Source organism: Ovis aries, chromosome 1 (genome assembly GCF_016772045.2).
Source record: "Ovis aries strain OAR_USU_Benz2616 breed Rambouillet chromosome 1, ARS-UI_Ramb_v3.0, whole genome shotgun sequence".
Taxonomy (NCBI): domain Eukaryota; kingdom Metazoa; phylum Chordata; class Mammalia; order Artiodactyla; family Bovidae; genus Ovis; species Ovis aries.
This window is the reverse complement of record NC_056054.1, coordinates 13669235-13692360: the sequence shown is the minus strand read 5'-3', so window position 1 is coordinate 13692360 and position 23126 is coordinate 13669235. Positions and strand designations below refer to the sequence as shown.

At 42.0% G+C, this 23126-nt stretch overlaps 4 non-coding genes and 1 pseudogene across 4 annotated transcripts; 1 reads left to right on the top strand and 4 right to left on the bottom strand.

Annotated features, from left to right (window-relative positions):
* Positions 1 to 502: 502 nt before the first annotated feature.
* Positions 503 to 1077, bottom strand: LOC101119605 (probable ribosome biogenesis protein RLP24; annotated as a pseudogene).
* A 44-nt stretch (positions 1078 to 1121) lies between these two features.
* On the top strand, positions 1122 to 1233 carry LOC114111188 (U6 spliceosomal RNA). Its single transcript, XR_003587284.2, has one exon. It is a non-coding gene; the product is annotated as a U6 spliceosomal RNA (small nuclear RNA).
* Positions 1234 to 10150: 8917 nt separating this feature from the next.
* TRNAA-UGC (transfer RNA alanine (anticodon UGC)) lies at positions 10151 to 10222 on the bottom strand. The gene has a single exon. It is a non-coding gene; the product is annotated as a tRNA-Ala (tRNA).
* A 2761-nt stretch (positions 10223 to 12983) lies between these two features.
* TRNAA-UGC (transfer RNA alanine (anticodon UGC)) lies at positions 12984 to 13055 on the bottom strand. The gene has a single exon. It is a non-coding gene; the product is annotated as a tRNA-Ala (tRNA).
* Positions 13056 to 15993: 2938 nt separating this feature from the next.
* TRNAA-UGC (transfer RNA alanine (anticodon UGC)) lies at positions 15994 to 16065 on the bottom strand. The gene has a single exon. It is a non-coding gene; the product is annotated as a tRNA-Ala (tRNA).
* Between the last annotated feature and the right edge of the window lie 7061 nt (positions 16066 to 23126).

The following is a 23126-nucleotide window of genomic DNA, read 5'->3' as shown; positions in this document are numbered from 1 at the left end:
AAAAGACCCTGATGCTGGGACAGATTGAAGGTAGGAGGAGAAGAGGATGACAGAGGATGAGATGATTGGATGGCATCACTGACTCAGTGGACATGGGTTTGGGTGAACTCCGGGAGTTGGTGATGGACGGGGAGGCCTGGTGTGCTGCAGTCCATGGGGTCGCAAAGAGTTGGACTGAGCGACTGAACTGGGCTGAACTACATAAATGCTGTCTACCGCCGCTGACCAAATGGCATGGCCATTTTGTGTCCACAGTTCACTTCTGTATTTGCAAACATAATTTTCATGAATTATAGAAGTGTATCTCTCAGTGAAGGTTTAATATTGAGATGCATCCATACTACCTGCTGTCCCACAGATGACGATGTAGAGAGAAGTACTTGCATCCATTTCTGAGTGATCTTATGTGAAAAAATCAATAACGTAGAAGTTCTACGTCTCCACAGGAGATTTCCAGATTAAACCATTTCAATTAAAGAAATGGTTTCAAGCAGTAAGAGTTTCAAGAACCATCTTCCATATCAACATACTGTTGTGCATTCTGTACCATTTTGTCTTCCAGCTACTTTCCTTCACCTGAAAGAAGGGCCCAGATAAGATGGATGCTTTGCTCGACTGCTTTAATGTTCTGAACTTTACGTAGATTTTTATTTTTCTTCAACTTGTTCATTATAAATTTAGCTTGGCATTTCTGTTTGGTCTCTTCAACTCTGTTCATTGCATCAGTGGTTTTATTCCATCGCTCTCTCTGTTATTTGACAGTGAGAGCTATGGAATATGTTTTTCAAATTCAAGTGAATTACTGCTGTGAGTTTTATATAGTTGCTATCTGGAACGCTTTAGTCCATCTGATCTTGCTAGGATTTCATTCTTTTTGAAGTTTTTATGACACTTGGTTTTACAGAATCTGAACACCTTTGGAAACAAACATGATGCTGTGGCCTGGGCAAACAGGGCTGAACAGAAATAACACTTCTCTCTTGTTGAACTCGCATGGGGACATGCAGGCTTAAGATGAAGTGACGGAGCTCTGGCACAGAAAGTGCTTCTCCAAGATAGACTAAATTTAAAGTTCATTTAGCTGACATGAAATCTGTGGAATTCAGGTAAATAGGTAGGTGATGCTCTCTTTGGTGGTATATATGCTAAAATGGGAACAATACAGAGAAGATTAGCGTGGCCTCAGTGATGCTCAATGACGACACAAAAATTCATGAAGTGTTCCATATTAAAAAAAAAAAGTGAGAAACATTGCATTAGTCAAAACAGTCTAAATGTTCTGCAACAGAATGGTCCTTATTTCTTTACTTACTTCGACATATTTAAGCAAATGATCTAAATGAGAAAATACTATAAAGCCTCCTCCAGAAATAATTTATAAAAATCTTTTAAACTCACCTTGATTTATGCTTGATTTTTTTCCCCTTAAACACACAAGCACAGAGTCTCCTATAAGAAAGGATTATTCGGCTTAATTTGCTTGAGGACACTGAAATGTTAATAGAGCTTCCCAGGTGGCATTAGTGGTAAAGAGCCCACCTGCCAATGCAAGAGAGGTAAGAGACATGGGTTCAGTCCTTGGGTTAGGTAGATCCCCTGGAGAAGTACATGGTAACCCACTCCAGTATTCTTGCCTGGAGAACCCTATGGACAGAGGAGCGTGGCTGGCTACAGTCCGTAGGGTTGCAAAGAGTTGGACATGACTGAAGCAACTTAGCATGCATGCCCTCACTGAGATATTGATAAACTTTGAATTCCTAAGTATCTTCTACTATATTCCATTTTGCATGTAACTTGCGTCCTATCAGTCTAGTAAAAGTCTTTGTTGTTTCATCTTAGTTTTTGATTCTTCAACCGCAAGCTTAAAGAACATGGTTCACTTAAAGAACATGAAACGTAGACTAGATGGAATCCATTTTTGCTTATAAATAATCTGATAGAAAATGAGGACAGAGCTATCTTTCAAGGTGTAATCATGACAGAACTTCAAGGAATCCTCGAGCAATAGTAACTTGCCAAGAAGATTCAAGACACTTTCATTAACTCTCAATATTCTTTATTCTTTAGTCCCATTCAATTGTATGTACACATTATTTTCCAGATTATTATGTCATAGACTGAGGTGAGAGGGAAATATTTATTTTCAATATAGTCCAACAACTTTGGTAGCTAGGCTCCAAGATGGTATCCAATAATCCTCTCCTTTTGATATTTATTTATTTGCTATTTAAAAAATGTTACAACCAAAAGTTATTAAACACCCCAAGTGTCCATCAATTGATAAATGGATAAAATATAGTAATTCTATACAACAGAATAATTTTTCAGAAAAAAAATTTCCCAGTTTTATTGAGAGCTGATTGACATGTAATACTGTGCAAGCCTAAGGGATATAACTTGATAATTTGTTGTGCCTATATATTGCAAGGGCTTCCCTTATAGCTCAGTTAGTAAAGAATCTGCCTGCAATGCAGGAAACCTGGGTTCGATTCCTGAGTTGTGAAGATACCCTGGAGAAGGAAATGGCAATCCACTCGAGTATTCTTGCCTGGAGAATCCCACAGGCAGAGGAGCCTGGCAGGCTACAGTCCATGGGGTTACAAGAGTTGGACACGACTTAGCAACTAAACCACCACCATATGTTGCAAAATGATTGTCACAATAATTTTGTTAATAATTTAGTTAACTCCTCTTAAGAAGAGGTGGCAAGAATACACAGAAGAACTGCACAAAAAAGATCTTCACGACCAGATAATCACAATGGTACGATCACTCACCTAGAGCCAGACATCCTGGAATGTGAAGTCAAGTGGGCCTTAAAAAGCAACACTATGAACAAAGCTAGTGGAGGTGATGGAATTCCAGTTGAGCTGTTTCAATTCCTGAAAGATGATGCTGTGAAAGTGCTGCACTCAATATGCCAGCAAATTTGGAAAACTCCAGCAGTTGTGACAGGACTGGGAAATGTCAGTTTTCATTCCAATCCCAAAGAAAGGCAATGCAAAAGAATGCTCAAACTACCACACAATTGCACTCAGCTCACACGCTAGTAAAGTAATGCTCAAAATTCTCCAAGCCAGGCTTCAGCAATACGTGAACCGTGAACTCCCTGATGTTCAAGCTGGTTTTAGAAAAGGCAGAGGAACCAGAGATCAAATTGCCAACATTCGCTGGATCATCGAAAAAGCAAGAGAATTTCAGAAAAACATCTATTTCTGCTTTATTGACTATGCCAAAGCCTTTGACTATGTGGGTCACAATAAACTGTGGAAAATTCTGAAAGAGATGGGAATACCAGACCACCTGACCTGCCTCTTGAGAATCCTGTATGCAGGTCAGGAAGCAACAGTTAGAACTGGACATGGAACAACAGACTGGTTCCAAATAGGAAAAGGAGTACGTCGAGGCTGTATATTGTCACCCTGCTTATTTAACTTCTATGCAGAGTACATCATGAGAAATGCTGGACTGGAAGAAACACAAGCTGGAATCCAGATTGCCCGGAGAAATATCAATACCCTCAGATATGCAGATGACACCACCCTTATGGCAGAAAGTGAAGAGGAACTAAAAGCCTCTTGATGAAAGTGAAAGAGGAGAGTGAAAAAGTTGGCTTAAAGCTCAACATTCAGAAAACAAAGATCATGGCATCTGGTCCCATCACTTCATGGGAAATAGATGGGAAACAGTGGAAACAGTGTCAGACTTTATTTTTTTGGGCTCCAAAATCACTGCAGATGGTGACTGCAGCCATGAAATTAAAAGACGCTTACTCCTTGGAAGAAAAGTTATGACCAACCTAGACAGCATACTGAAAAGCAGAGACATTACTTTGCCAACAAAGGTCTATCTAGTCAAGGTTATGGTTTTTCCAGTGGTCATGTATGGATGTGAGAGTTGGACTGTGAAGAAGGCTGAGCACCGAAGAATGGATGCTTTTGGATGTGAAGAATGGATGTGGTGTTGGAGAAGACTCTTGAGAGTCCCTTGGACTGCAAGGAGATCCATCCAGTCCATTCTGAAGGAGATCAGCCCTGGGTGTTCTTTGAAAGGACTGATGCTAAAGCTGAAACTCCAGTACTTTGGCCACCTCATGTGAAGAGTTGACTCATTGGAAAAGACTCTGATGCTGGGAGGGATTGGGGGCAGGAGGAGAAGGGGACGACAGAGGATGAGATGGCTGGATGGCATCACTGACTCGATGGACGTGAGTCTGAGTGAACTCCGGGAGCTGGTGATGGACAGGGAGGCCTGGTGTGCTGTGATTCATGGGGTCGCAGATTCAGACACAACTGAGCGACTGAACTGAACTGAAACTACATAATTCATTTTTGTGCATGTATGGGAGGTGGGAATATTTAAGATTTACTCTCAATAACTTTCCTGGCCTTGTGATATTCATTCTCTTGTGTTCTTCCCCTCCACATTTAATCAAGACTGACTTGTGAGATCTTTAGAATTCTCCTGAAGTGGTCGTATGAACCTACTGAGTGTAGGTCATAGAGTAGGCCTTCTGCGTTAGTGTCTTGGGTAACTTGCTTTTGAGGAATAAGTCACTATTTTATGAAGATTCTAAGTAACTCTGGGAGATACTCACATGGAAAGGAACTGAGGCCTCCTACCAACAGCTGACACCAACTTTCCCACTTGGAAGCAGATCCCATAATTCCAGTCAAGCTTTCAGATGACTACAACTCTAGTTGACATCTTAATTGCAATCTCATGAAAGATTCTGAACTTCCCTGCCAAAATCTCCTGCATTCCTGACCCACAGGAACTATGAGATGTAATAGTTTATTGTTGTTTTATGCCACTAAATTTTGGGGTAATTTGTTATATAGCAACAGATAATTAATTAATCTCCATTTTCAAGAATAATGACAGAAACCCTCAGGAAAGCAAGGATCTTAGGCCGATAACCATAAGGAACTGAACTGCCAACATTCAGTGAATTCAGATGAGATTATATCCCTTTTGGACACCTTGAATGTATCCCACTTCAACACTGTGAGATACTGAGCGCATGACTCAGCTAACCTGTACCCATACTCCTTACTCGTGGGAACTGTGAGATAATAAATCTGTGTTGTTCTGAAAAAAGAAAAGTAATGGTAATCAGGGGAGCCTAGCCGTAATGTGGTCTGTAACAGTATAACAAAATTGCCGTCTCCAAATTTATCCCCAAAGATGTATAAAACAATAGTACATTTATTTTGTAAGTAAATTTGGGAAAAACTATCCTATTTAGTCCACAGAACTATTCCAAGAAGGCATTGCTAGTTTGAGGGGAACTATTCAGCAGATATTATGGAAAATGTCACAGGAAAGAGGTCTGACAAGCTTGGGAAGTACTAGGTGAAGCAAAGTTGAACAGACTTCTCTGTTTGATACAGGACTTCTTAGAGCCTCATGATGCTGACATGCACTGTGATTCTTCAAGGGAGGATTACAATACGAAACACTTCCTTTACTTAATTAACCAAGAAACCCTTTTTTTGGGAATCATCTAATGAGACTAAAATTCATGGAATATACTTGGGACACTGGCCAAAGAGAAATGACCCATACTGTATAATCCCCCTACTATCAATATTGTCTTTCAGAACCTTCTGAGATAATTGTGTCTGCTTCAAGTATATAGAACAAATAGAAGTTTAAATTTTTTCCTGTATAATCTATACTAGAAAAAAATATGCATATAAAACCAAGTCACTTTGCTGGAGAATTGAAACTAACACAACATTGTAAATTAATAGTACTTCAATTTGCAAAGGAAGCTTTAAATTTTATAAAACTGCAAAACATGGCAATAGAAAAATGAAATCATAGAACTCTCAAAGAAAATGGAGATATTATGAACAGCCTGGGCTTCTGTGGTGGCTCAGATGGTAAAGAATTTGCCTGCAATGGGGAGACCTGGGTTCAGTCTCTGGGTTGGGAACATCCCCTGGAGAAGAGAATGGCTACCTACTCCAGTATTCTTGCGTGGAGAATTCCATGGACAGAGGAACCTGTCAAATGTCTTTTGCTGGGCAAAGACAGCCTCTTCAATAAATGGTGCTGGGAAAACTGGACAGTTACATGCAAAAGAATGAAATTAGAATACTTCCTAACACCATACACAAATATAAACTAAAAATGGATTAAAGACCTAAATGTAAGACCAGAAACTATAAAACTCTTAGAGGAAAACATAGGCAGAACACTTGATGACATAAATCAAAGTGAGATCCTCTATGACCCACCTCCTAGAGTAATGGAAATAAAAACAAAAGTAAACAAGTGGGATCTGATTAAACTTAAAAGCTTTTGCACAGCAAACGAAACTATAAGCAAGGTGAAAAGACAGTCCTCAGAATGGGAGATAATAATAGCAAGTGAAACAACTGACAAAGGATTCATTTCCAAAATATACAAACAGCTCATACAACTCAATACCAGAAAAACAAATAACCCAATCAAAAAGTGGGGAAAAGACCTAAACAGACATTTCTCCAAAGAAGACATACAGTTGGTTAACAAACACATGAAAAGATGCTCAATGTCATTCATTAGTAAAAAATGCAAATCAAATTAAAATGAGATATCACCTCACGCCAATCAGAATGGCCCTCATCAAATAGTCTACAAACAACAAATGCTGTCAAGGGTGTGGAGAACAGGGAACCTTCTTGCAGTGTTGGTACAGCCACTATGGAAGATGGTATGGAGATTCCTTAAAACCTAGAAATAAAACCACCATATGACCCAACACTCCTATTCCTACCATATACCCTGAGGAAACCAAATGGAAAGAGATACATGTATCCCATTGTTCATTGCAGCACTATTTACAATAGCTAGAACACGGAAGCAACCTAGATGTCCATCGATAGATGAATGGATAAAGAAGTTGTGGCACATATACACAACGTAACAGTACTCAGCCATAAAAAGGAACACATTTGAGTCAGTTCTAATGAGTTGGATGAAGCTAGACCCTATTATACAGAGTGAAGTGAGTCAGAAAGAGAAAGATAAAGATCATTTTCTAATGTGTATATACAGAATCTAGAAAAATGGTACTGAAAAATGTATTTACAGGGCAACAAAGGAGAAACAGACACAGAGAATGGACTTATGGACATGGGGAGAGGGGAGGAGAGGGAGGAAAGATGTATGGAGAGAGTAACATGGAAACTTACATTACCATATGTAAAATAGATAGTTAACAGGAATTTGCTGTATGGCTCAGGAAACTCAAACAGGGGCTCTGTATCAACCTAGAGGAGTAGGATGGGGAGGGGGATGGGAGGGAGGTTCAAAAGGGAGGGGATATATGTATACCTATGGCTGATTCATGTTGAGGTTTGACAGGAAACAGCAAAATTCATAAAGCAATTATCCTTCAATAAAAAAATAAATTAATTAAAAAAATGTCTTTTGCCCATTTTTCTGATTGGTTGCTTTTCATTTCATTCTCTTTGATGAGAAGCCATTCATTTTAAAGTGGCTAAATTCATCAGTCTTCTCCTTAACGCTATGCATTTATTTACATCTCTGCGAAATTCTTCTTAGCCAAAGTTCTTAAAGATATTTTGTTATATTTTCTTCCAAAGGTTTGGACTTTTTGCCCTATTTGTTTCAGTTCTTTGTATATTTGGAATTTGATTTTAAAATGCTTTTATTTTATTTGTTTGGCTGCGGCAGGTTTTAGTGGCGGCATGTAGAATCTTTAGTTGCAGTTTCTGAATTGTTAGTTGCAGCATGTAGGATCTAGTTCTCTGACCAGAGATGGACCCTGAGCCCCTGCAATGAGAGCATGGAGTCTTAGCCAGTGGACCATGATGGAGGCTTGAAAAAACGTTTTTAATATTTTCACTATTTCTAGTAGTAAGCTCCTAACGGTCCTTGAAGGTCCTTGCCACTTAATATTCACACCCTTGAGTAGTTTCCTCCCTCAATGAATCAGGGTTGGTTTCTATGACGGTAGTAGTGATGATGTGTGACTTTGAGACTAGATTATAAAAGGCATTGTGGCTTCAACCTCAGTACCTTGGGATGTTTGCTCTGGGGTCAATCAGCCACTAGGTTGTGTGAACTCAATCAGCTCTGAGAAGAAATCCACAAGGAAAGGAATGGAGGCCTCCTGCTAACAGCATGTACCAACTTGCCAACAAGATGAGTGAGACATTAAAGTGCGTCCTCTAGCCACAGTCAAGCCTTCAGATGACTGCAGCCTCATTAGAGATTCTGAGGACCATTCAACAAAGCTGCTTTTGAAATTAAATGTAAGAGATAATAAATGTTTGCTGCTAAAACTGAATCAGTAAATTTTGGGGCAATTACTTATATAGCAATAGGTCATTAATACACTATTTAAATATATTGTTTCTCTATAAGTACTACTTTCGCTGCATGCCAAAAAATTTGACCTGTAATATTTTAGTTTCAACCATTGTTTTTAATTTACTTTTTAAATTGAAGTGTAGTTGATTTACAATGGTATGATCTATTTTCTAGTTTCCATAATGATTTCTTCCTTGACCATCAATCATTTGAAAATACGTTTTTTAAATTTCCAGATTTTTAAATTGATCTGTTTGGTATTTTTCTTACATATTTTATCATTCTGGTAAAATACACATAATGTGAAATTTGCCATTTGAAGCAATTTTAAATATACGATTCAGTGTTATTGGTTATATTCACCATGCTATAAAACCATCACCAAAACACTAAGACCTTAATATGATTAGACATATCTAAATAAATGGTTTACAGATATATCATTGTTTATAGTATCTTCCATTTTGTGTTATGAAAGATATTTCTGTATGGTTTCATGCGTTTAAAACATAGCTTTTTATATAGTTGGTCTTTCTAATATCTTCATAAATTTGCAAAAATATTCCACATGGTTCTGTATTTCATAAAATGCCAATTATTTTAAAAATTTCCTTTAAATAATTTTAAAAGACACTAATATTGGTCCAATGTGATTGGATTGTGCAAAGATATTTTTAAGATGATAAGTTAATCAAATTTTATTTTTTTAAATCAAGAGATTTTATTTAAAAAACAAAAACAAAAACAAAAACTAAGATCACGGCATCTGGTCCCATCACTTCATGGAAAATAGAAGGGGAAAAAGTGGAAGCAGTGACAGATTTTCTTTTCCTAGGCTCTGAAATCACTGCGGATGATGATTGCAGCCATGAAATTAAAAGATGCTTGCTCCTTGGAAGGAAACCTACGACAAACCTAAACAGACTATTAAAAAGCAGACATGACTTTTCCAACAAAGGTCTGTCTAGTCAAAGCTATGGTTTTTCCAGTAGTCATGTACAGATGTGAGAGTTGGACCATAAAGAAGGCTAAGCACAGAAGAATTGATGCTTTTGGATTGTGGTGAAGAGTCTTGAGAGTCTTAGATTGCAAGAAGATCAAATCAGTCAATCCTAGATAAATCAATCCTGAATATACATTAGAAGGGCTGATGCTGAAGGTAAATTTCCAATACTTTGGCCACCTGTTGCACAGAGCTGACTCATTAGAAAAGACCCTGATTCTGGGAAAGACTGAAGGCAACAGGAGAAGGTGGAGGCAAAGGATGAGATGGTTAGATAGCCTCACTGACTCAATGGACATGAGTCTGAGCAAACTCCAGGAGATAGTGGAGGACAGGGAAGCCTGGTGTGCTTCAGTCCATGGGGTCGCAGAGTTGGACATGACTTAAACTGAACAACAAAACATCAAGAACAAAGAGAAGATTAAAAAGCAATCAAAATCCACTGAGTTGTACACTTAAAGATGGGTAAAATGGTAAATACTATGTTACATATATTTTATCAAAGAAAGTTCTGAGAAGCTTAACTAAGGTCAGCAGTTCTAAATCAAAACCTTCACCAATCTCTGTAACTTGCAGGCATGTGTGTGTATATGTGTGTGCACGCGCATACTCAGTCATGTCCAGCTCCTTGTGACCCCATGGACTGTAGTCTGCCAGGCTCCTCTGCCGATGGAATTTTCCAGACAAGAATACTGGAACAGGTTGCTATTTCCTACTCCAGAGGATCTTCCTGAGCCAAGAGATCAAACTTGCCTCTTGGGCATCTTCTGCACTAGCAGGCAGATTCTTTACCACTGAGCCAGTGGGAAGCCCAAAATATGGAGATGCCGGGGATTGAACCCGGGGCCTCATACATGCAAAGCATGCGCTCTACCACTGAGCTACATCCCCTGAGCAACTTTTAGCACGGTGGATTTCAATATGGTGAATACAGCCAGGAATCTTGCTGCATATACCAGTCCTTCCAGTTACCCTACTGTTGGTTTTTCTGGCAGTCAAGGGTTCCTAAATTTCTCTAGTGAAATTAAACAAAGGAAAATATCCAGGATTTTTAGACTCTATTGTTACTTGCCTAGACTTCCAGTCATTGCTATTTGCTTTTTCCTGGTTGTACTTTTAATTCCCAAAGATGATGCCGTGAAAGTGCTGCACTCAACATGCCAACAAATTTGGAAAACTCAGCAGGGGCCATAGGACTGGAAAAGGTCAGTTTTCATTCCAATCCCAAAGAAGGGCAATGCCAAAGAATGCTCAAACTACTCCACAATTGCACTCATCTCACATGCTAATAGAGTAATGCTCAAAATTCTCCAAGCCAGACTTCAGCAATACGTGAACCGTGAACTCCCTGATATTCAAGCTGGTTTTAGAGAAGGCAGAGGAACCAGAGATCAAATTGCCAACATCCACTGGATCATGGAAAAAGCAAGAGACTTCCAGAAAAACATCTATTTCTGCTTTATTGACTATGCCAAAGCCTTTGACTGTGTGGATCACAATAAACTGTGGACAATTCTGAAAGAGATGGGACTATCAGACCACCTGACCTGCCTCTTGAGAAATCTGTATGCAGGTCAGGAAGCAACAGTTAGAACTGGACATGGAACAGCAGACTGGTTCCAAATAGGAAAAGGAGTACGTCAAGGCTGTATATTGTCACTCTGCTTATTTAACTTCTAGCAGAGTACATCATGAGAAACGCTGGACTGGAAGAAACACAAGCTGGAATCAAGATTGCCTGGAGAATATCAATACCCTCAGATATGCAGATGACACCACCCTTATGGCAGAAAGTGAAGAGGAACTAAAAAGCCTCTTGATGCAAGTGAAAGAGGAGAGTGAAAAAGTTGGCTTAAAACTCAACATTCAGAAAACGAAGATCATGGCATCCAGTCCCATCACTTCATGGGAAATAGATGGGGAAACAGTGGAAATAGTGTCAGACTTTATTTTTGGGGGCTCCAAAATCACTGCAGATGGTGACTGCAGCCATGAAATTAAAAGACGTTTACTCCTTGGAAGAAAAGTTATGACCAACCTAGATACCATATTCAAAAGCAGAGACATTACTTTGCCGACTAAGGTCCGTCTAGTCAAGGCTATGGTTTTTCCAGTAGTCACGTATGGATGTGAGAGTTGGACTGTGAAGAAGGCTGAGTGCCGAAGAATGGATGCTTTTGAACTGTGGTGTTGGAGAAGACTCTTGAGAGTCCCTTGGACTGCAAGGAGATCCAACCAGTCCACTCTGAAGGAGATCAACCCTGGGATTTGTTTGGAAGGAATGATGCTAAAGCTGAAACTCCAGTACTTAGGCCACCTCATGAGAAGAGTTGGCTCATTGGAAAAGACTCTGATGCTGGGGAGGGATTGGGGGCAGGAGGAGAAGGGGACGACAGAGGATGAGATGGCTGGATGGTATCACTGACTCGATGGACATGACTCTGAGTGAACTCCGGGAGTTGGTGATGGACAGGGAGGCCTGGTGTGCTGTGATTCATGGGGTCGTAAAGAGTCGGACACGACTGAGCGACTGAACTGAACTGAACTGAACTAAACTGAGCTTATTTAAAAAAAAAAACCAAAAAGACTAAGATCATGGCATCTGGTCCCATTACTTCATGGAAAATAGAAGGGGAAAAAGTAGAAGCAGTGGCAGATTTTCTATTTGTAGGCTCCGAAATCACTGCGGATGGTGATTGCCGCCACGAAATTAAAAGATGCTTGCTCCTTGGAAGGAAACCTACAACAAACCTAAACAGACTATTAGAAAGCAGACATGACTTTTCTAACAAAGGTCTGTCTAGTTAAGGCTACGGTTTTTCCTGTAGTCATGTACAGATGTGAGAGTTGGACCATAAAGAAGGCTAAGCACAGAAGAATTGATGCTTTTTAATTGTGGTGCTGGAGAAGAGTCTTGAGAGTCTCTTGGACTGCAAGGAGATCAAATCAGTCAATCCGAGATAAATCAACCCTGAATATTCATTAGAAGGACTGATGCTGAAGGCAAATTTCCAATACTTTGGCCACCTGTTGCACAGAGCTGACTCATTAGAAAAGACCCTGATTCTGGGAAAGACTGAAGGCAACAGGAGAAGGTAGAGGCAAAGGATGAGATGGTTAGATAGCCTCACTGACTCAATGGACATGAGTCTGAGCAAACTCCAGGAGATAATGGAGGACTGCTGCAGTCCATGGGGTCGCAGAGTTGGACATGACTTAAACTGAACAACAAAACATCAAGAACAAAGAGAAGATTAAAAAGCAATCAAAATCCACTGAGTTGTACACTTAAAGATGGGTAAAATGGTAAATAGTATGTTATGTATATTTTATCAAAGAAAGTTCTGAGAAGCTTAACTAAGGTCAGCAGTTCTAAATCAAAACCTTCACCAATCTCTGTAACTTGCAGGCATGTGTGTGTATGTGTGTGTGCACGCGCATACTCAGTCATGTCCAGCTCCTTGTGACCCCATGGACTGTAGCCTGCCAGGCTCCTCTGCCGATGGAATTTTCCAGACAAGAATACTAGAATGGGTTGCTATTTCCTACTCCAGAGGATCTTCCTGAGCCAAGAGATCAAACTTGCCTCTTGGGCATCTTCTGCACTAGCAGGCAGATTCTTTATCACTGAGCCAGTGGGAAGCCCAAAATATGGAGATGCCGGGGATTGAACCCGGGGCCTCATACATGCAAAGCATGCGCTCTACCACTGAGCTACATCCCCTGAGCAACTTTTAGCACAGTGAATTTCCATATGGTGAACACAGCCAGGAATCTTGCTGCATATACCAGTCCTTCCAGTTACCCTACTGTTGGTTTTTCTGGCAGTCAAGGGTTCCTAAATTTCTCTAGTGAAATTAAACAAAGGAAAATATCCAGGATTTTTAGACTCTATTGTTACTTGCCTAGACTTCCAGTCATTGCTATTTGCTTTTTCCTGGTTGTACTTTTAATTCCCAAAGATGATGCCGTGAAAGTGCTGCACTCAACATGCCAACAAATTTGGAAAACTCAGCATTGGCCATAGGACTGGAAAAGGTCAGTTTTCATTCCAATCCCAAAGAAGGGCAATGCCAAAGAATGCTCAAACTACCCCACAATTGCACTCATCTCACATGCTAGTAAAGTAATGCTCAAAATTCTCCAAGCCAGACTTCAGCAATATGTGAACCGTGAGCTCCCTGATGTTCAAGCTGGTTTTAGAAAAGGCAGAGGAACCAGAGATCAAATTGCCAACATCTGCTGGATCATGGAAAAAGCAAGAGCGTTCCAGAAAAAAATATCTATTTCTGCTTTATTGACTATGCCAAAGCCTTTGACTGTGTGGATCACAATAAACTGTGGACAATTCTGAAAGAGATGGGACTATCAGACCACCTGACCTGCCTCTTGAGAAATCTGTATGCAGGTCAGGAAGCAACAGTTAGAATTGGGCATGGAACAACAGGCTGGTTCCAAATAGGAAAAGGAGTGCGTCAAGGCTGTATATTGTCACCCTGCTTATTTAACTTCTATGCAGAGTACATCATGAGAAACGCTGGACTGGAAGAAACACAAGCTGGAATCAAGATTGCCTGGAGAATATCAATACCCTCAGATATGCAGATAACACCACCCTTATGGCAGAAAGTGAAGAGGAACTAAAAAGCCTCTTGATGCAAGTGAAAGAGGAGAGTGAAAAAGTTGGCTTAAAACTCAACATTCAGAAAACGAAGATCATGGCATCCAGTCCCATCACTTCATGGGAAATAGATGGGGAAACAGTGGAAATAGTGTCAGACTTTATTTTTTTGGGCTCCAAAATCACTGCAGATGGTGACTGCAGCCATGAAATTAAAAGACGCTTACTCCTTGGAAGAAAAGTTATGACCAACCTAGATACCATATTCAAAAGCAGAGACATTACTTTGCCGACTAAGGTCCGTCTAGTCAAGGCTATGGTTTTTCCAGTAGTCACGTATGGATGTGAGAGTTGGACTGTGAAGAAGGCTGAGTGCCGAAGAATGGATGCTTTTGAACTGTGGTGTTGGAGAAGACTCTTGAGAGTCCCTTGGACTGCAAGGAGATCCAACCAGTCCACTCTGAAGGAGATCAACCCTGGGATTTGTTTGGAAGGAATGATGCTAAAGCTGAAACTCCAGTACTTTGGCCACCTCATGCAAAGAGTTGGCTCATTGGAAAAGACTCTGATGCTGGGAGGGATTGGGGGCAGGAGGAGAAGGGGATGACCGAGGATGAGACAGCTGGATGGCATCACGGACTCGATGGACATGAATCTGAGTGAACTCCGGGAGTTGGTGATAGACAGGGAGGCCTGGCATGCTGCAATTCATGGGATCGCAAACAGTTGGACACTACTGAGCGACTGAACTGAACTCAACTGAATTGAACTTATTTAAAAAAAAAAAAAAAACAACAAAAAACGAAGATCATGGCATCTGGTCCCATCACTTCTTGGCAAATAGAACGGGAAAAAGTGGAAGTAGTTCCAGATTTTCTCTTTGTAGGCTCCGAAATCACTGCGGATGATGATTGCAGCCATGAAATTAAAAGATGCTTGCTCCTTGGAAGGAAACCTACGACAAACCTAAACAGACTATTAAAAAGCAGACCTGACTTTTCTGACAAAGGTCTGTCTAGCCAAGGCTACGGTTTTTCCAGTAGTCATGTACAGATGTGAGAGTTGGACCATAAAGAATGCTAAGCACAGAAGAATTGATGCTTTCGAATTGTGGTGCTGGAGAAGAGTCTTGAGAGTCTCTTGGACTGCAAGGAGATCAAATCAGTCAATCCGAGATAAATCAATCCTGAATATACATTAGAAGGGCTGATGCTGAAGGTAAAGCTCCAATACTTTGGCCACCTGTTGCACAGAGCTGACTCATTAGAAAAGACCCTGATTCTGGGAAAGACTGAAGGCAACAGGAGAAGGTAGAGGCAAAGGATGAGATGGTTAGATAGCCTCACTGACTCAATGGACATGAGTCTGAGCAAACTCCAGGAGATAGTGGAGGACAGGGAAGCCTGATGTGCTGCAGTCCATGGGGTCGCAGATTTGAACATGACTTAGTGCTACTGCTACTGCTAAGTCGCTTCAGTCATGTCCGACTCTGTGCAACCCCATGGACTACAGCCTACCAGGCTCCTCTGTCCATGGGATTTTCCAGGCAAGAATACTGGAGTGGGTTGCCATTGCTTTCTCCTATAAGGAGAAGGCAATGACTTAGTGACTGAACAATGAAACATCAAGAACAAAGAGAAGACTTAAAAAGCAATGAGAATCCACTGAGTTGTACACTTAAAGATGGGTAAAGTGGTAAATACTATGTTACATATATTTTATCAAAGAAAGTTCTGAGAAGCTTAACTAAGGTCAGCAGTTCTAAATTAAAACCTTCACCAATCTCTGTAACTTGCAGGCATGTGTGTGTTTGTGTGTGTGCACACACATACTCAGTCATGTCCAGCTCCTTGTGACCCCATGGACTGTAGCCTGCCAGGCTCCTCTGCCGATGGAATTTTCCAGACAAGAATACTGGAACGGATTGCTATTTCCTACTCCAGAGGATCTTCCTGAGCCAAGAGATCAAACTTGCCTCTTGGGCATCTTCTGCACTAGCAGGCAGATTCTTTATCACTGAGCCAGTGGGAAGCCCAAAATATGGAGATGCCGGGGATTGAACCCGGGGCCTCATACATGCAAAGCATGCGCTCTACCACTGAGCTACATCCCCTGAGCAACTTTTGGCACAGTGAATTTCCATATGGTGAACACAGCCAGGAATCTTGCTGCATATACCAGTCCTTCCAGTTACCCTACTGTTGGTTTTTCTGGCAGTCAAGGGTTCCTAAATTTCTCTAGTGAAATTAAACAAAGGAAAATATCCAGGATTTTTAGACTCTATTGTTACTTGCCTAGACTTCCAGTCATTGCTATTTGCTTTTTCTTGGTTATACTTTTAATTCCTTCTAATTTATTCAACATATTAAACATAATTAAACTATAGTTTATAGTTCAAACTAGCAGTATCTTGGGACTTTCCTGGTGGTCCAGTGGTTAAGAATCCAACTTGCAATGCTGGGGACACAGGTTCAATCCCTGGTCTGGAAAGATCCCACATGGCACAGGACCCCACCCACATCCCACTAAATCCTGTGCATCCCAGCTACTGAGCCTAAGCCCCAGAGCCTGGGGGGCTGCAACTACTGAAGCCCCAGTGTCTAGAGTCCATGTTCTGCAACAATAGAAACCACTGCAATGAGAGGCTCAGGCACCACAACACAGAATAGACTCACTGCAGCTAGAGAAAGCCCATGTGCAGCAATGGAGACTGAATGCAGCCAAAAAAATTTTAAAAAATTTAAAAAACACACATATTTCTGATCTTTACGGGTATGATCCTCTAGCTGGTTGTTTCTGCTTATAGGGATTTGTTTCTTCGAGTAATCAGAGGCCTTTTAAAAAAATTGTGAGTCATGTTGAAACTTTGTGGGAAATATTTGAAGCCCGAGTTTACTCATATCCTTCAAGAGGAAGTTTGGGTTTGCCTCTCCCAGCTGTCTCTCTGTCCTGCCAATCCAGAAACACTCTAAATTTTCATCTTGGAGTGTTTGATCCATACAGCTAAGGAGAGTATGCCCCAAGGTAAACACGTATAAGTGGAGGCGTGGGATAGAGAATTCTCAGGAGAGATGGTTTTATGTTTATTTTTCCCTCTTCTCTGATCCGAGTGAAGACAGGCCTGCATCCCCACTCCCACTCTCCCAGGTTTTGTTTTCAGTTTGCTCGTTGTCCACTGAGGCTATTAGTGGCTTGGGTACTGGAGAGGCTCAGCCTTGCCCTCTGACTTTATTTTCTGCTCTCTTTAGGCCCAGGGTGGGTTTCCCTGTAGCTCAGCTGGTAAAGAATCTACCTGTAATGCAGGAGACCCCGGTTTGATTCCTAGGTAGGGAAGAATCCCCTAGAGAAGGGATAGGCTACCCACTTCAGTTTTCTTGGGTTTCCCTGGTGGCTCAGATGGTAAAGAATCCACTTGTAATGTGGGAGACCTGGGTTTGATCCCTGGGTTGCAAAGATCCCATGGAGGAGGGCATGGCAAACCTACTCCAGTATTCTGGTTTGGAGAATTCATCACAGTCCATGGGGTTGCAAAGAGTCAGACATGACTGAGTAACTTTTAATTTTCCTTACCTCCATGGTCCATGAAAACACAGATGCTGGGTCACTAGGAATCTGCATATGACTCTGGCACAAATATGGCTCTCACACGTGCCTACTCCTGCTTTCTCCTAGAGACTCCTCACATTCCGGTCAAGGTCAGCCATGCATTTAAAAGATTTTCTTTTCTTTTTATTTCATCTAGTTTCTTTTGTTTGCTTTGTTGTTGTTGGTTTTTTGTTTTTGAAGTTGTTAGGTAGGTAGAATAGGGAAAAGGAGTCCAGAATGGCGGTGGCTAAAACATAAGGAAGAGACAAGCCCGCGAAAATAGAACAAAGGAAGGTTGGAGGACTGGAGTGAGGACCTCAGGTAGAACCAACAACACTCCTGGCTAACCCAATTTACATAGGGCAGGCCCCGGGGGCGGCTTGGGGGGGGACATATAAAAAGAGGAGCCAAAGGGCTGGGGTTCTCTCTCTCTCTCCCCCCTCCTCCCGTGTGCCGGGGGCTCTCTTCTCCTCTCCTCGAGTCTTTGGGTCGACATGCCCTCACGCCTTGAGGATGGATTTTCCTGTTATTATCTAAATAAAATAGAGCTGTAACACAGAGCTGTAACACTGATTTGTCTAAGAGCTATAACACGGTCTGTTCAAGACCCAAGAGCTGTGACATGCCGAGGGCTTTAATGTCCGTCACTCCAAATCTTTGTTGTGATGAGACAGAACACACAGGCGAGGGTGATACACTCGCCTGACAAAGTGAAGTGAAAGTCCTCAGTTATATCCGACCCTTTGCAACCCCATGGACTATACAGTCCATGGAATTCTCCAGGCCAGAATACTGGAGTGGGTAGCTGTTCCCTTCTCCAGGGGATTTTCCCAACCCAGGGATCGAACCCAGGTCTCCCGCATCGCAGGCAGATTATTTACCAGCTCCTCTGTATCAGATTTTCTGTACTTTTTCATAGATGAGTATCTTTTTAACAATTTATTTTTCCTTTAGACATAGAATGCTAAAACCCATAAGGAAAGATCACTTATTGGGAGACTTCTCTTTGCAGTTCATCTAACCTGTTTAGGTGGAGGAAGAAATGGCAACCCACTCCAGTATTCTTGCCTGGAGAATCCCTTGGACAGAGGAGCCTGGCAGGCTTCAGTCCATGGGGTCCCAAAGAGTCGGACACGACTGAGCGACTAACACAGACACACACACACACAGACACACACACACACACACACACACACACAACCTGTTTAGGCAAGAGCTCAGCATTCGGGAAACATGCTATTGGGAATCTGGAGGAATACAATGAGTAGTTTGTTGCAGCCTCGGTTATACCACTTCTTGTTAGAGCCTGACACCCTGGCCTTAGAGTTGTTCAGGTGGTCACTCTTCATACCTTCAGTGATTCACCTGTACTTTTACCAATCGCTATGGATCGGACAAGGAGCTTGGTAGTCAGAAGCCACAGAGACATGTCCTGACACCTGCTGGTGGCTGAGGGGGTCTTCACCTCGGAAAGGTGGGAACCTCATTTTTGTTGCCCATTTTGAAAGTTCAACATTCATTGTTTCCTACTTTGTGTCAGATTTGGGGCATAATTGCATGGATACAAAGATGAAACAGTGAAGGTTACTGTTCTTGAAGAGCTCATAATCTCTTTAGCAGTGAAAGAGAAAGACACATATTCGAGTATTTTAACTACTTTGTGGTAGGTGTTATGGTGTGTGTGAGAAAATAGAACATATTCATGGGTCTCTGCAGCCAGTTCCTGGCTCAGCTGCTGAAACCCTTGTGGTTTCTTAATAGTTAAGAGCATCTTTCTTTTTAATGGGGCAACTTTGAGTGGGCTCCTGGTTGGGGGCTGGTCACCAAAAAGACCAGCCATGATTAGAAGCTTGGAATTTTCAGCCCTGCTTCCACCCTCACTTCTTTAGTGAGGGTAGAAGGGTTGGAAATGGGAGTTAATAATTGATCACGCCTATACAAGCAAGCATCTGTAAAATGCCAATAGCATGGGCTTCTGAGAGCTCTCATGTTGGTGAGTACAGCCGTATACTGGGAAGGTGTGCACCCTAACTCCATAGAAACAGAAGCTCCTGCTCTTGGGACCCTCCCAGACCTCATCCTGTATGTCTTCACCTGCCTCTTCATCTGTATCCACTATCATTTAATTTTTTAACAGACTGGTAAATGTGTTTCCGAGTTCTGTGATCCACTGTAGCAAGTTATTCAAATTTGAGTACAGGAATGTGGGAACTTCCAGTTTGTAACCAAGTTGTTTGGAAGTCCTGGGTAACTTGCTATTTGGGACTGGCATCTGAAGCGGGGACAGTCTCATGAGTCTAAGCCTTTCATCTGTGTGATGTGACGCTCTCTTCAGGGCAATCGTGTCAGAACAGAGTTAACTGCAGGATGCCCAGCTGGGGTTACAGAGAATTGCTTAGTGGTCACACATTTGGTGACCAGCAGTGTCAGAAGTTGTGTGGCAAGTTCAGAGTGCCATGGCAAAGATTCGTTAACTCTGCGTCTCTTCGTAAGGAACTCTCTGTAGCTCCCAGGCTTACCTCTTTTAGTTACAGCTATAAGCAGAGACAAAGTACAGTCTCCCTTCCCCTTTGGCCATTTTTAGGAAAAGGAAACAAATTGGCCCAGCCTGAGTCAAATGTCCTCTTTCTGAGGACATTGAAAAACCAATGAAACAAATTCTGGGCACAGATTACATATCCGACAGCCAAAGTTTGGAGGGATGAATGAGGAGGAGCTGGGTGTGGTGAGCTGGAAGGACGCGAGGTCCTTGCATTCCTATAGCGCCCAAACCCAAATCAGTCCTACCATCCTACTATGTTCTTTCCCAGGGCAGCAAAACCCAGTCCTAAACACTGGGCTGCCCGGGAATTCCCAGGCAAAAGATCTAGATCTCATGATGTTGGTTGGATGAGGAGGGATGGTGCTGGGTATGTTACTTTACAAAGAAGAAGCCTGGTTCACGGATCTCGAAGGGCCATGATCTTTATATACAATGGAACACTACTCAGCCATAAAAAAGAATGAAATAATGTTGTTTGTAGCAGCATGGATGGAGCTAGAGATTAACATACTAAAATTGAAGTAAGTCAGAAATAGAAAGACAAATACTATATGATATCACTTATATAAGATACTTATATACTTATATAAAGTATATACTTATATAAAGTATAACACAAATGTACTTCTTTTGCAAAACAGAAACAGACTTACAGACACAGACAGCAGACTTGTGGTTGCCAAGGGGGAGGGAATGGGGGAGGATGGATTGAGAGTTTGGGATTAGCAGATGCAAATTATTATATATAGGATGGATAAAGAAGGCCCTACTGTATAACACAGGGATATTCAGTATCTTCTGATAAACCATAATGGAAAAGAATATGAAAAAGAATGTATGTGTGTATATATATAAGTATATATATATATATATATATAATCACTTTGATGTACAGCAGAAATGAACACAAATTGTAAATTAACGATACTTCAATAAAATAAATTTTAAAAAAGGAAATGAGTATGATTTTGGTGAATTCACCACAATGCAGGGCCAGGCTCTGAATTTTGCAGATTTAGAAACATGAGCTTGTCAATGTTTCAGAACTGACATGATTTGTAGGCACTGATCCATATGAATGGGGTTTCAACAACAACCAATACACAAATCCTAAATGAGAATTTATTAATTTACAAAGTGTATTTAAAGGCATATCAGTCTCCCCCGGGTCTGTTTTTCAAATACCGTTTTGAACCCCAACTGAATGCTGAACCCAGTGCTGAGTGCTGGGGACATAGAGATAGATTAGATACAGGCTTTGATCTCTGAGAGCTCCCTAACTTATGCGTGTGTTGGCTATGGGCAGACACCTTCCTTTTCTGAAGTCACATAGCTTGAGAAACCAAGTCACAGTCAGGAAGCAGCTTGTTGAGGGTGAGACAAGAACAAGGGAGAGGGTGGTTGGAGGCTGGACTGCTCAGTGGTGTCTCTGGCAGCCTGGGCCCTGCTTTACTTGGTGGGGAAACTGGATCCTGGAGTTGAGTTGGCACAGCCACTGTTCCCGTGCAGTTTTGCAGCCCAGCACTGCCACTGCTGGCCTCGGGTGCTCTTTGCACTTTAATGGCTGCCCACAGTCCCTTAAAGCAGGACCTTTTCTCTGTAGACAGTTCCGATCTTATGGAAAATCTCCCCCTAGATCTGGGAGCTGAACGGTGTTGGTAGCATTCCCCATGAGTCTCATCCATTTCCCATTTGATCTTACCACCATGTCACTTAGGACAGGAGCTGCCCTGAGGGCCCCTCAACCTGGCCTCCCTGTTAATCTGTGTTGTTCTTTTTCTGTAAAGGCGCAGGCTCCAGAGTGCACATGCTCAGTATTTACAGCACCCAGGCTTGGGATCTTTGTTTCCTGACCCTGGATCAAACGCACGTCCCCTGCATTGGAAGAAGGATTCTTAACCAGTGGACCACAGGGAAGTCTCCACGTATGTGTGTGGTTCTGATTGGACTCTCCATACTCCTCTGTGAGCCTCTACATTACTTGGGTCAAGTTTCTCTCATCTCAACAGTTTTTTTCAAACATTTGACAATTCCTTGCAATCTTCCATCCAACCTTTATCCCTCTAACTCCTAACAGGTGACCGTGGCCCCTACTTTAGTTAGGAAGTAGGGGTGGGGTGCTACTCCCTTAAGCTCCTGAGGAAAGGCTCAGCTATCCATCTTTAGTGCTTTGGGGCATCTCCCAGAGCCACCCCTTCCCACTTCAGCCTACTTGCTCTGTCCGCTCCAATTTGCATCTGTTTTTCTGGCCTTTCTGCTCAATCCCTATAGTGGGGTTGTGTTCCCTCTCCAGCCAGTTCATGTGTTGAAGCCTCAAGCCCCCATATGATGGTCTTGGACACGGAGCTTCTGGGGGGTAATTAGGTCAGGAGGGTGGAGCCCTCATGATGAGATGAGAGCTCTTCTGTAAAGAGATGCCAGAGAGCTTGCTTCTCTCTGCTTTCCACCAGGTGAGGACCTGCAGAGAAGGTGACTGTCTGCAAACCAGGAAGGCCCTCTCTAGACACTGATCTGCCAGCACCTTGATCTTGGACTTCCTGCCATCCAGAACTGAAAAATGAGCATTGTTTAAGCCATCCAGTCTGTAGTTTGTTTGTTTGTGACTTTTGACTGCACCCTGCGGCTTTTGGGACCTCAGTTCCCCAACCAAGTAGTCAACTCATTGGAAGGTGGAGTCTTAACCATTGCACTGCCAGGTCCCTATAATATGTTGCTGTGGGAGCCCAAACTGACTCAAACGCTTGGCTCTCACTTCTGGCCCTTTCTTCTTTCTTTATTTCCTATTTATCCATTTATTTGGCTGTGCCAGGTCTTAGTCACAGCATGCAAACTCTTAGTTGCGGTATGTGGGATCTAGTTCCCTGACCAGGGATCAAACCTGGGCTCCCTGCATTGGGAGTGTGGAGTCAGCCACTAGACCACCATGCAAGCCCCCTTTCCTCTTTCTTTCTCCTGCCCCATCCTCTGCATGTCCCTTGGTATTTCCCAGGGTCCTGTCCTAGATTCCCTTTTCTCCTTTCTCTGGTTCCTCTCCCTGAGTGACCTCA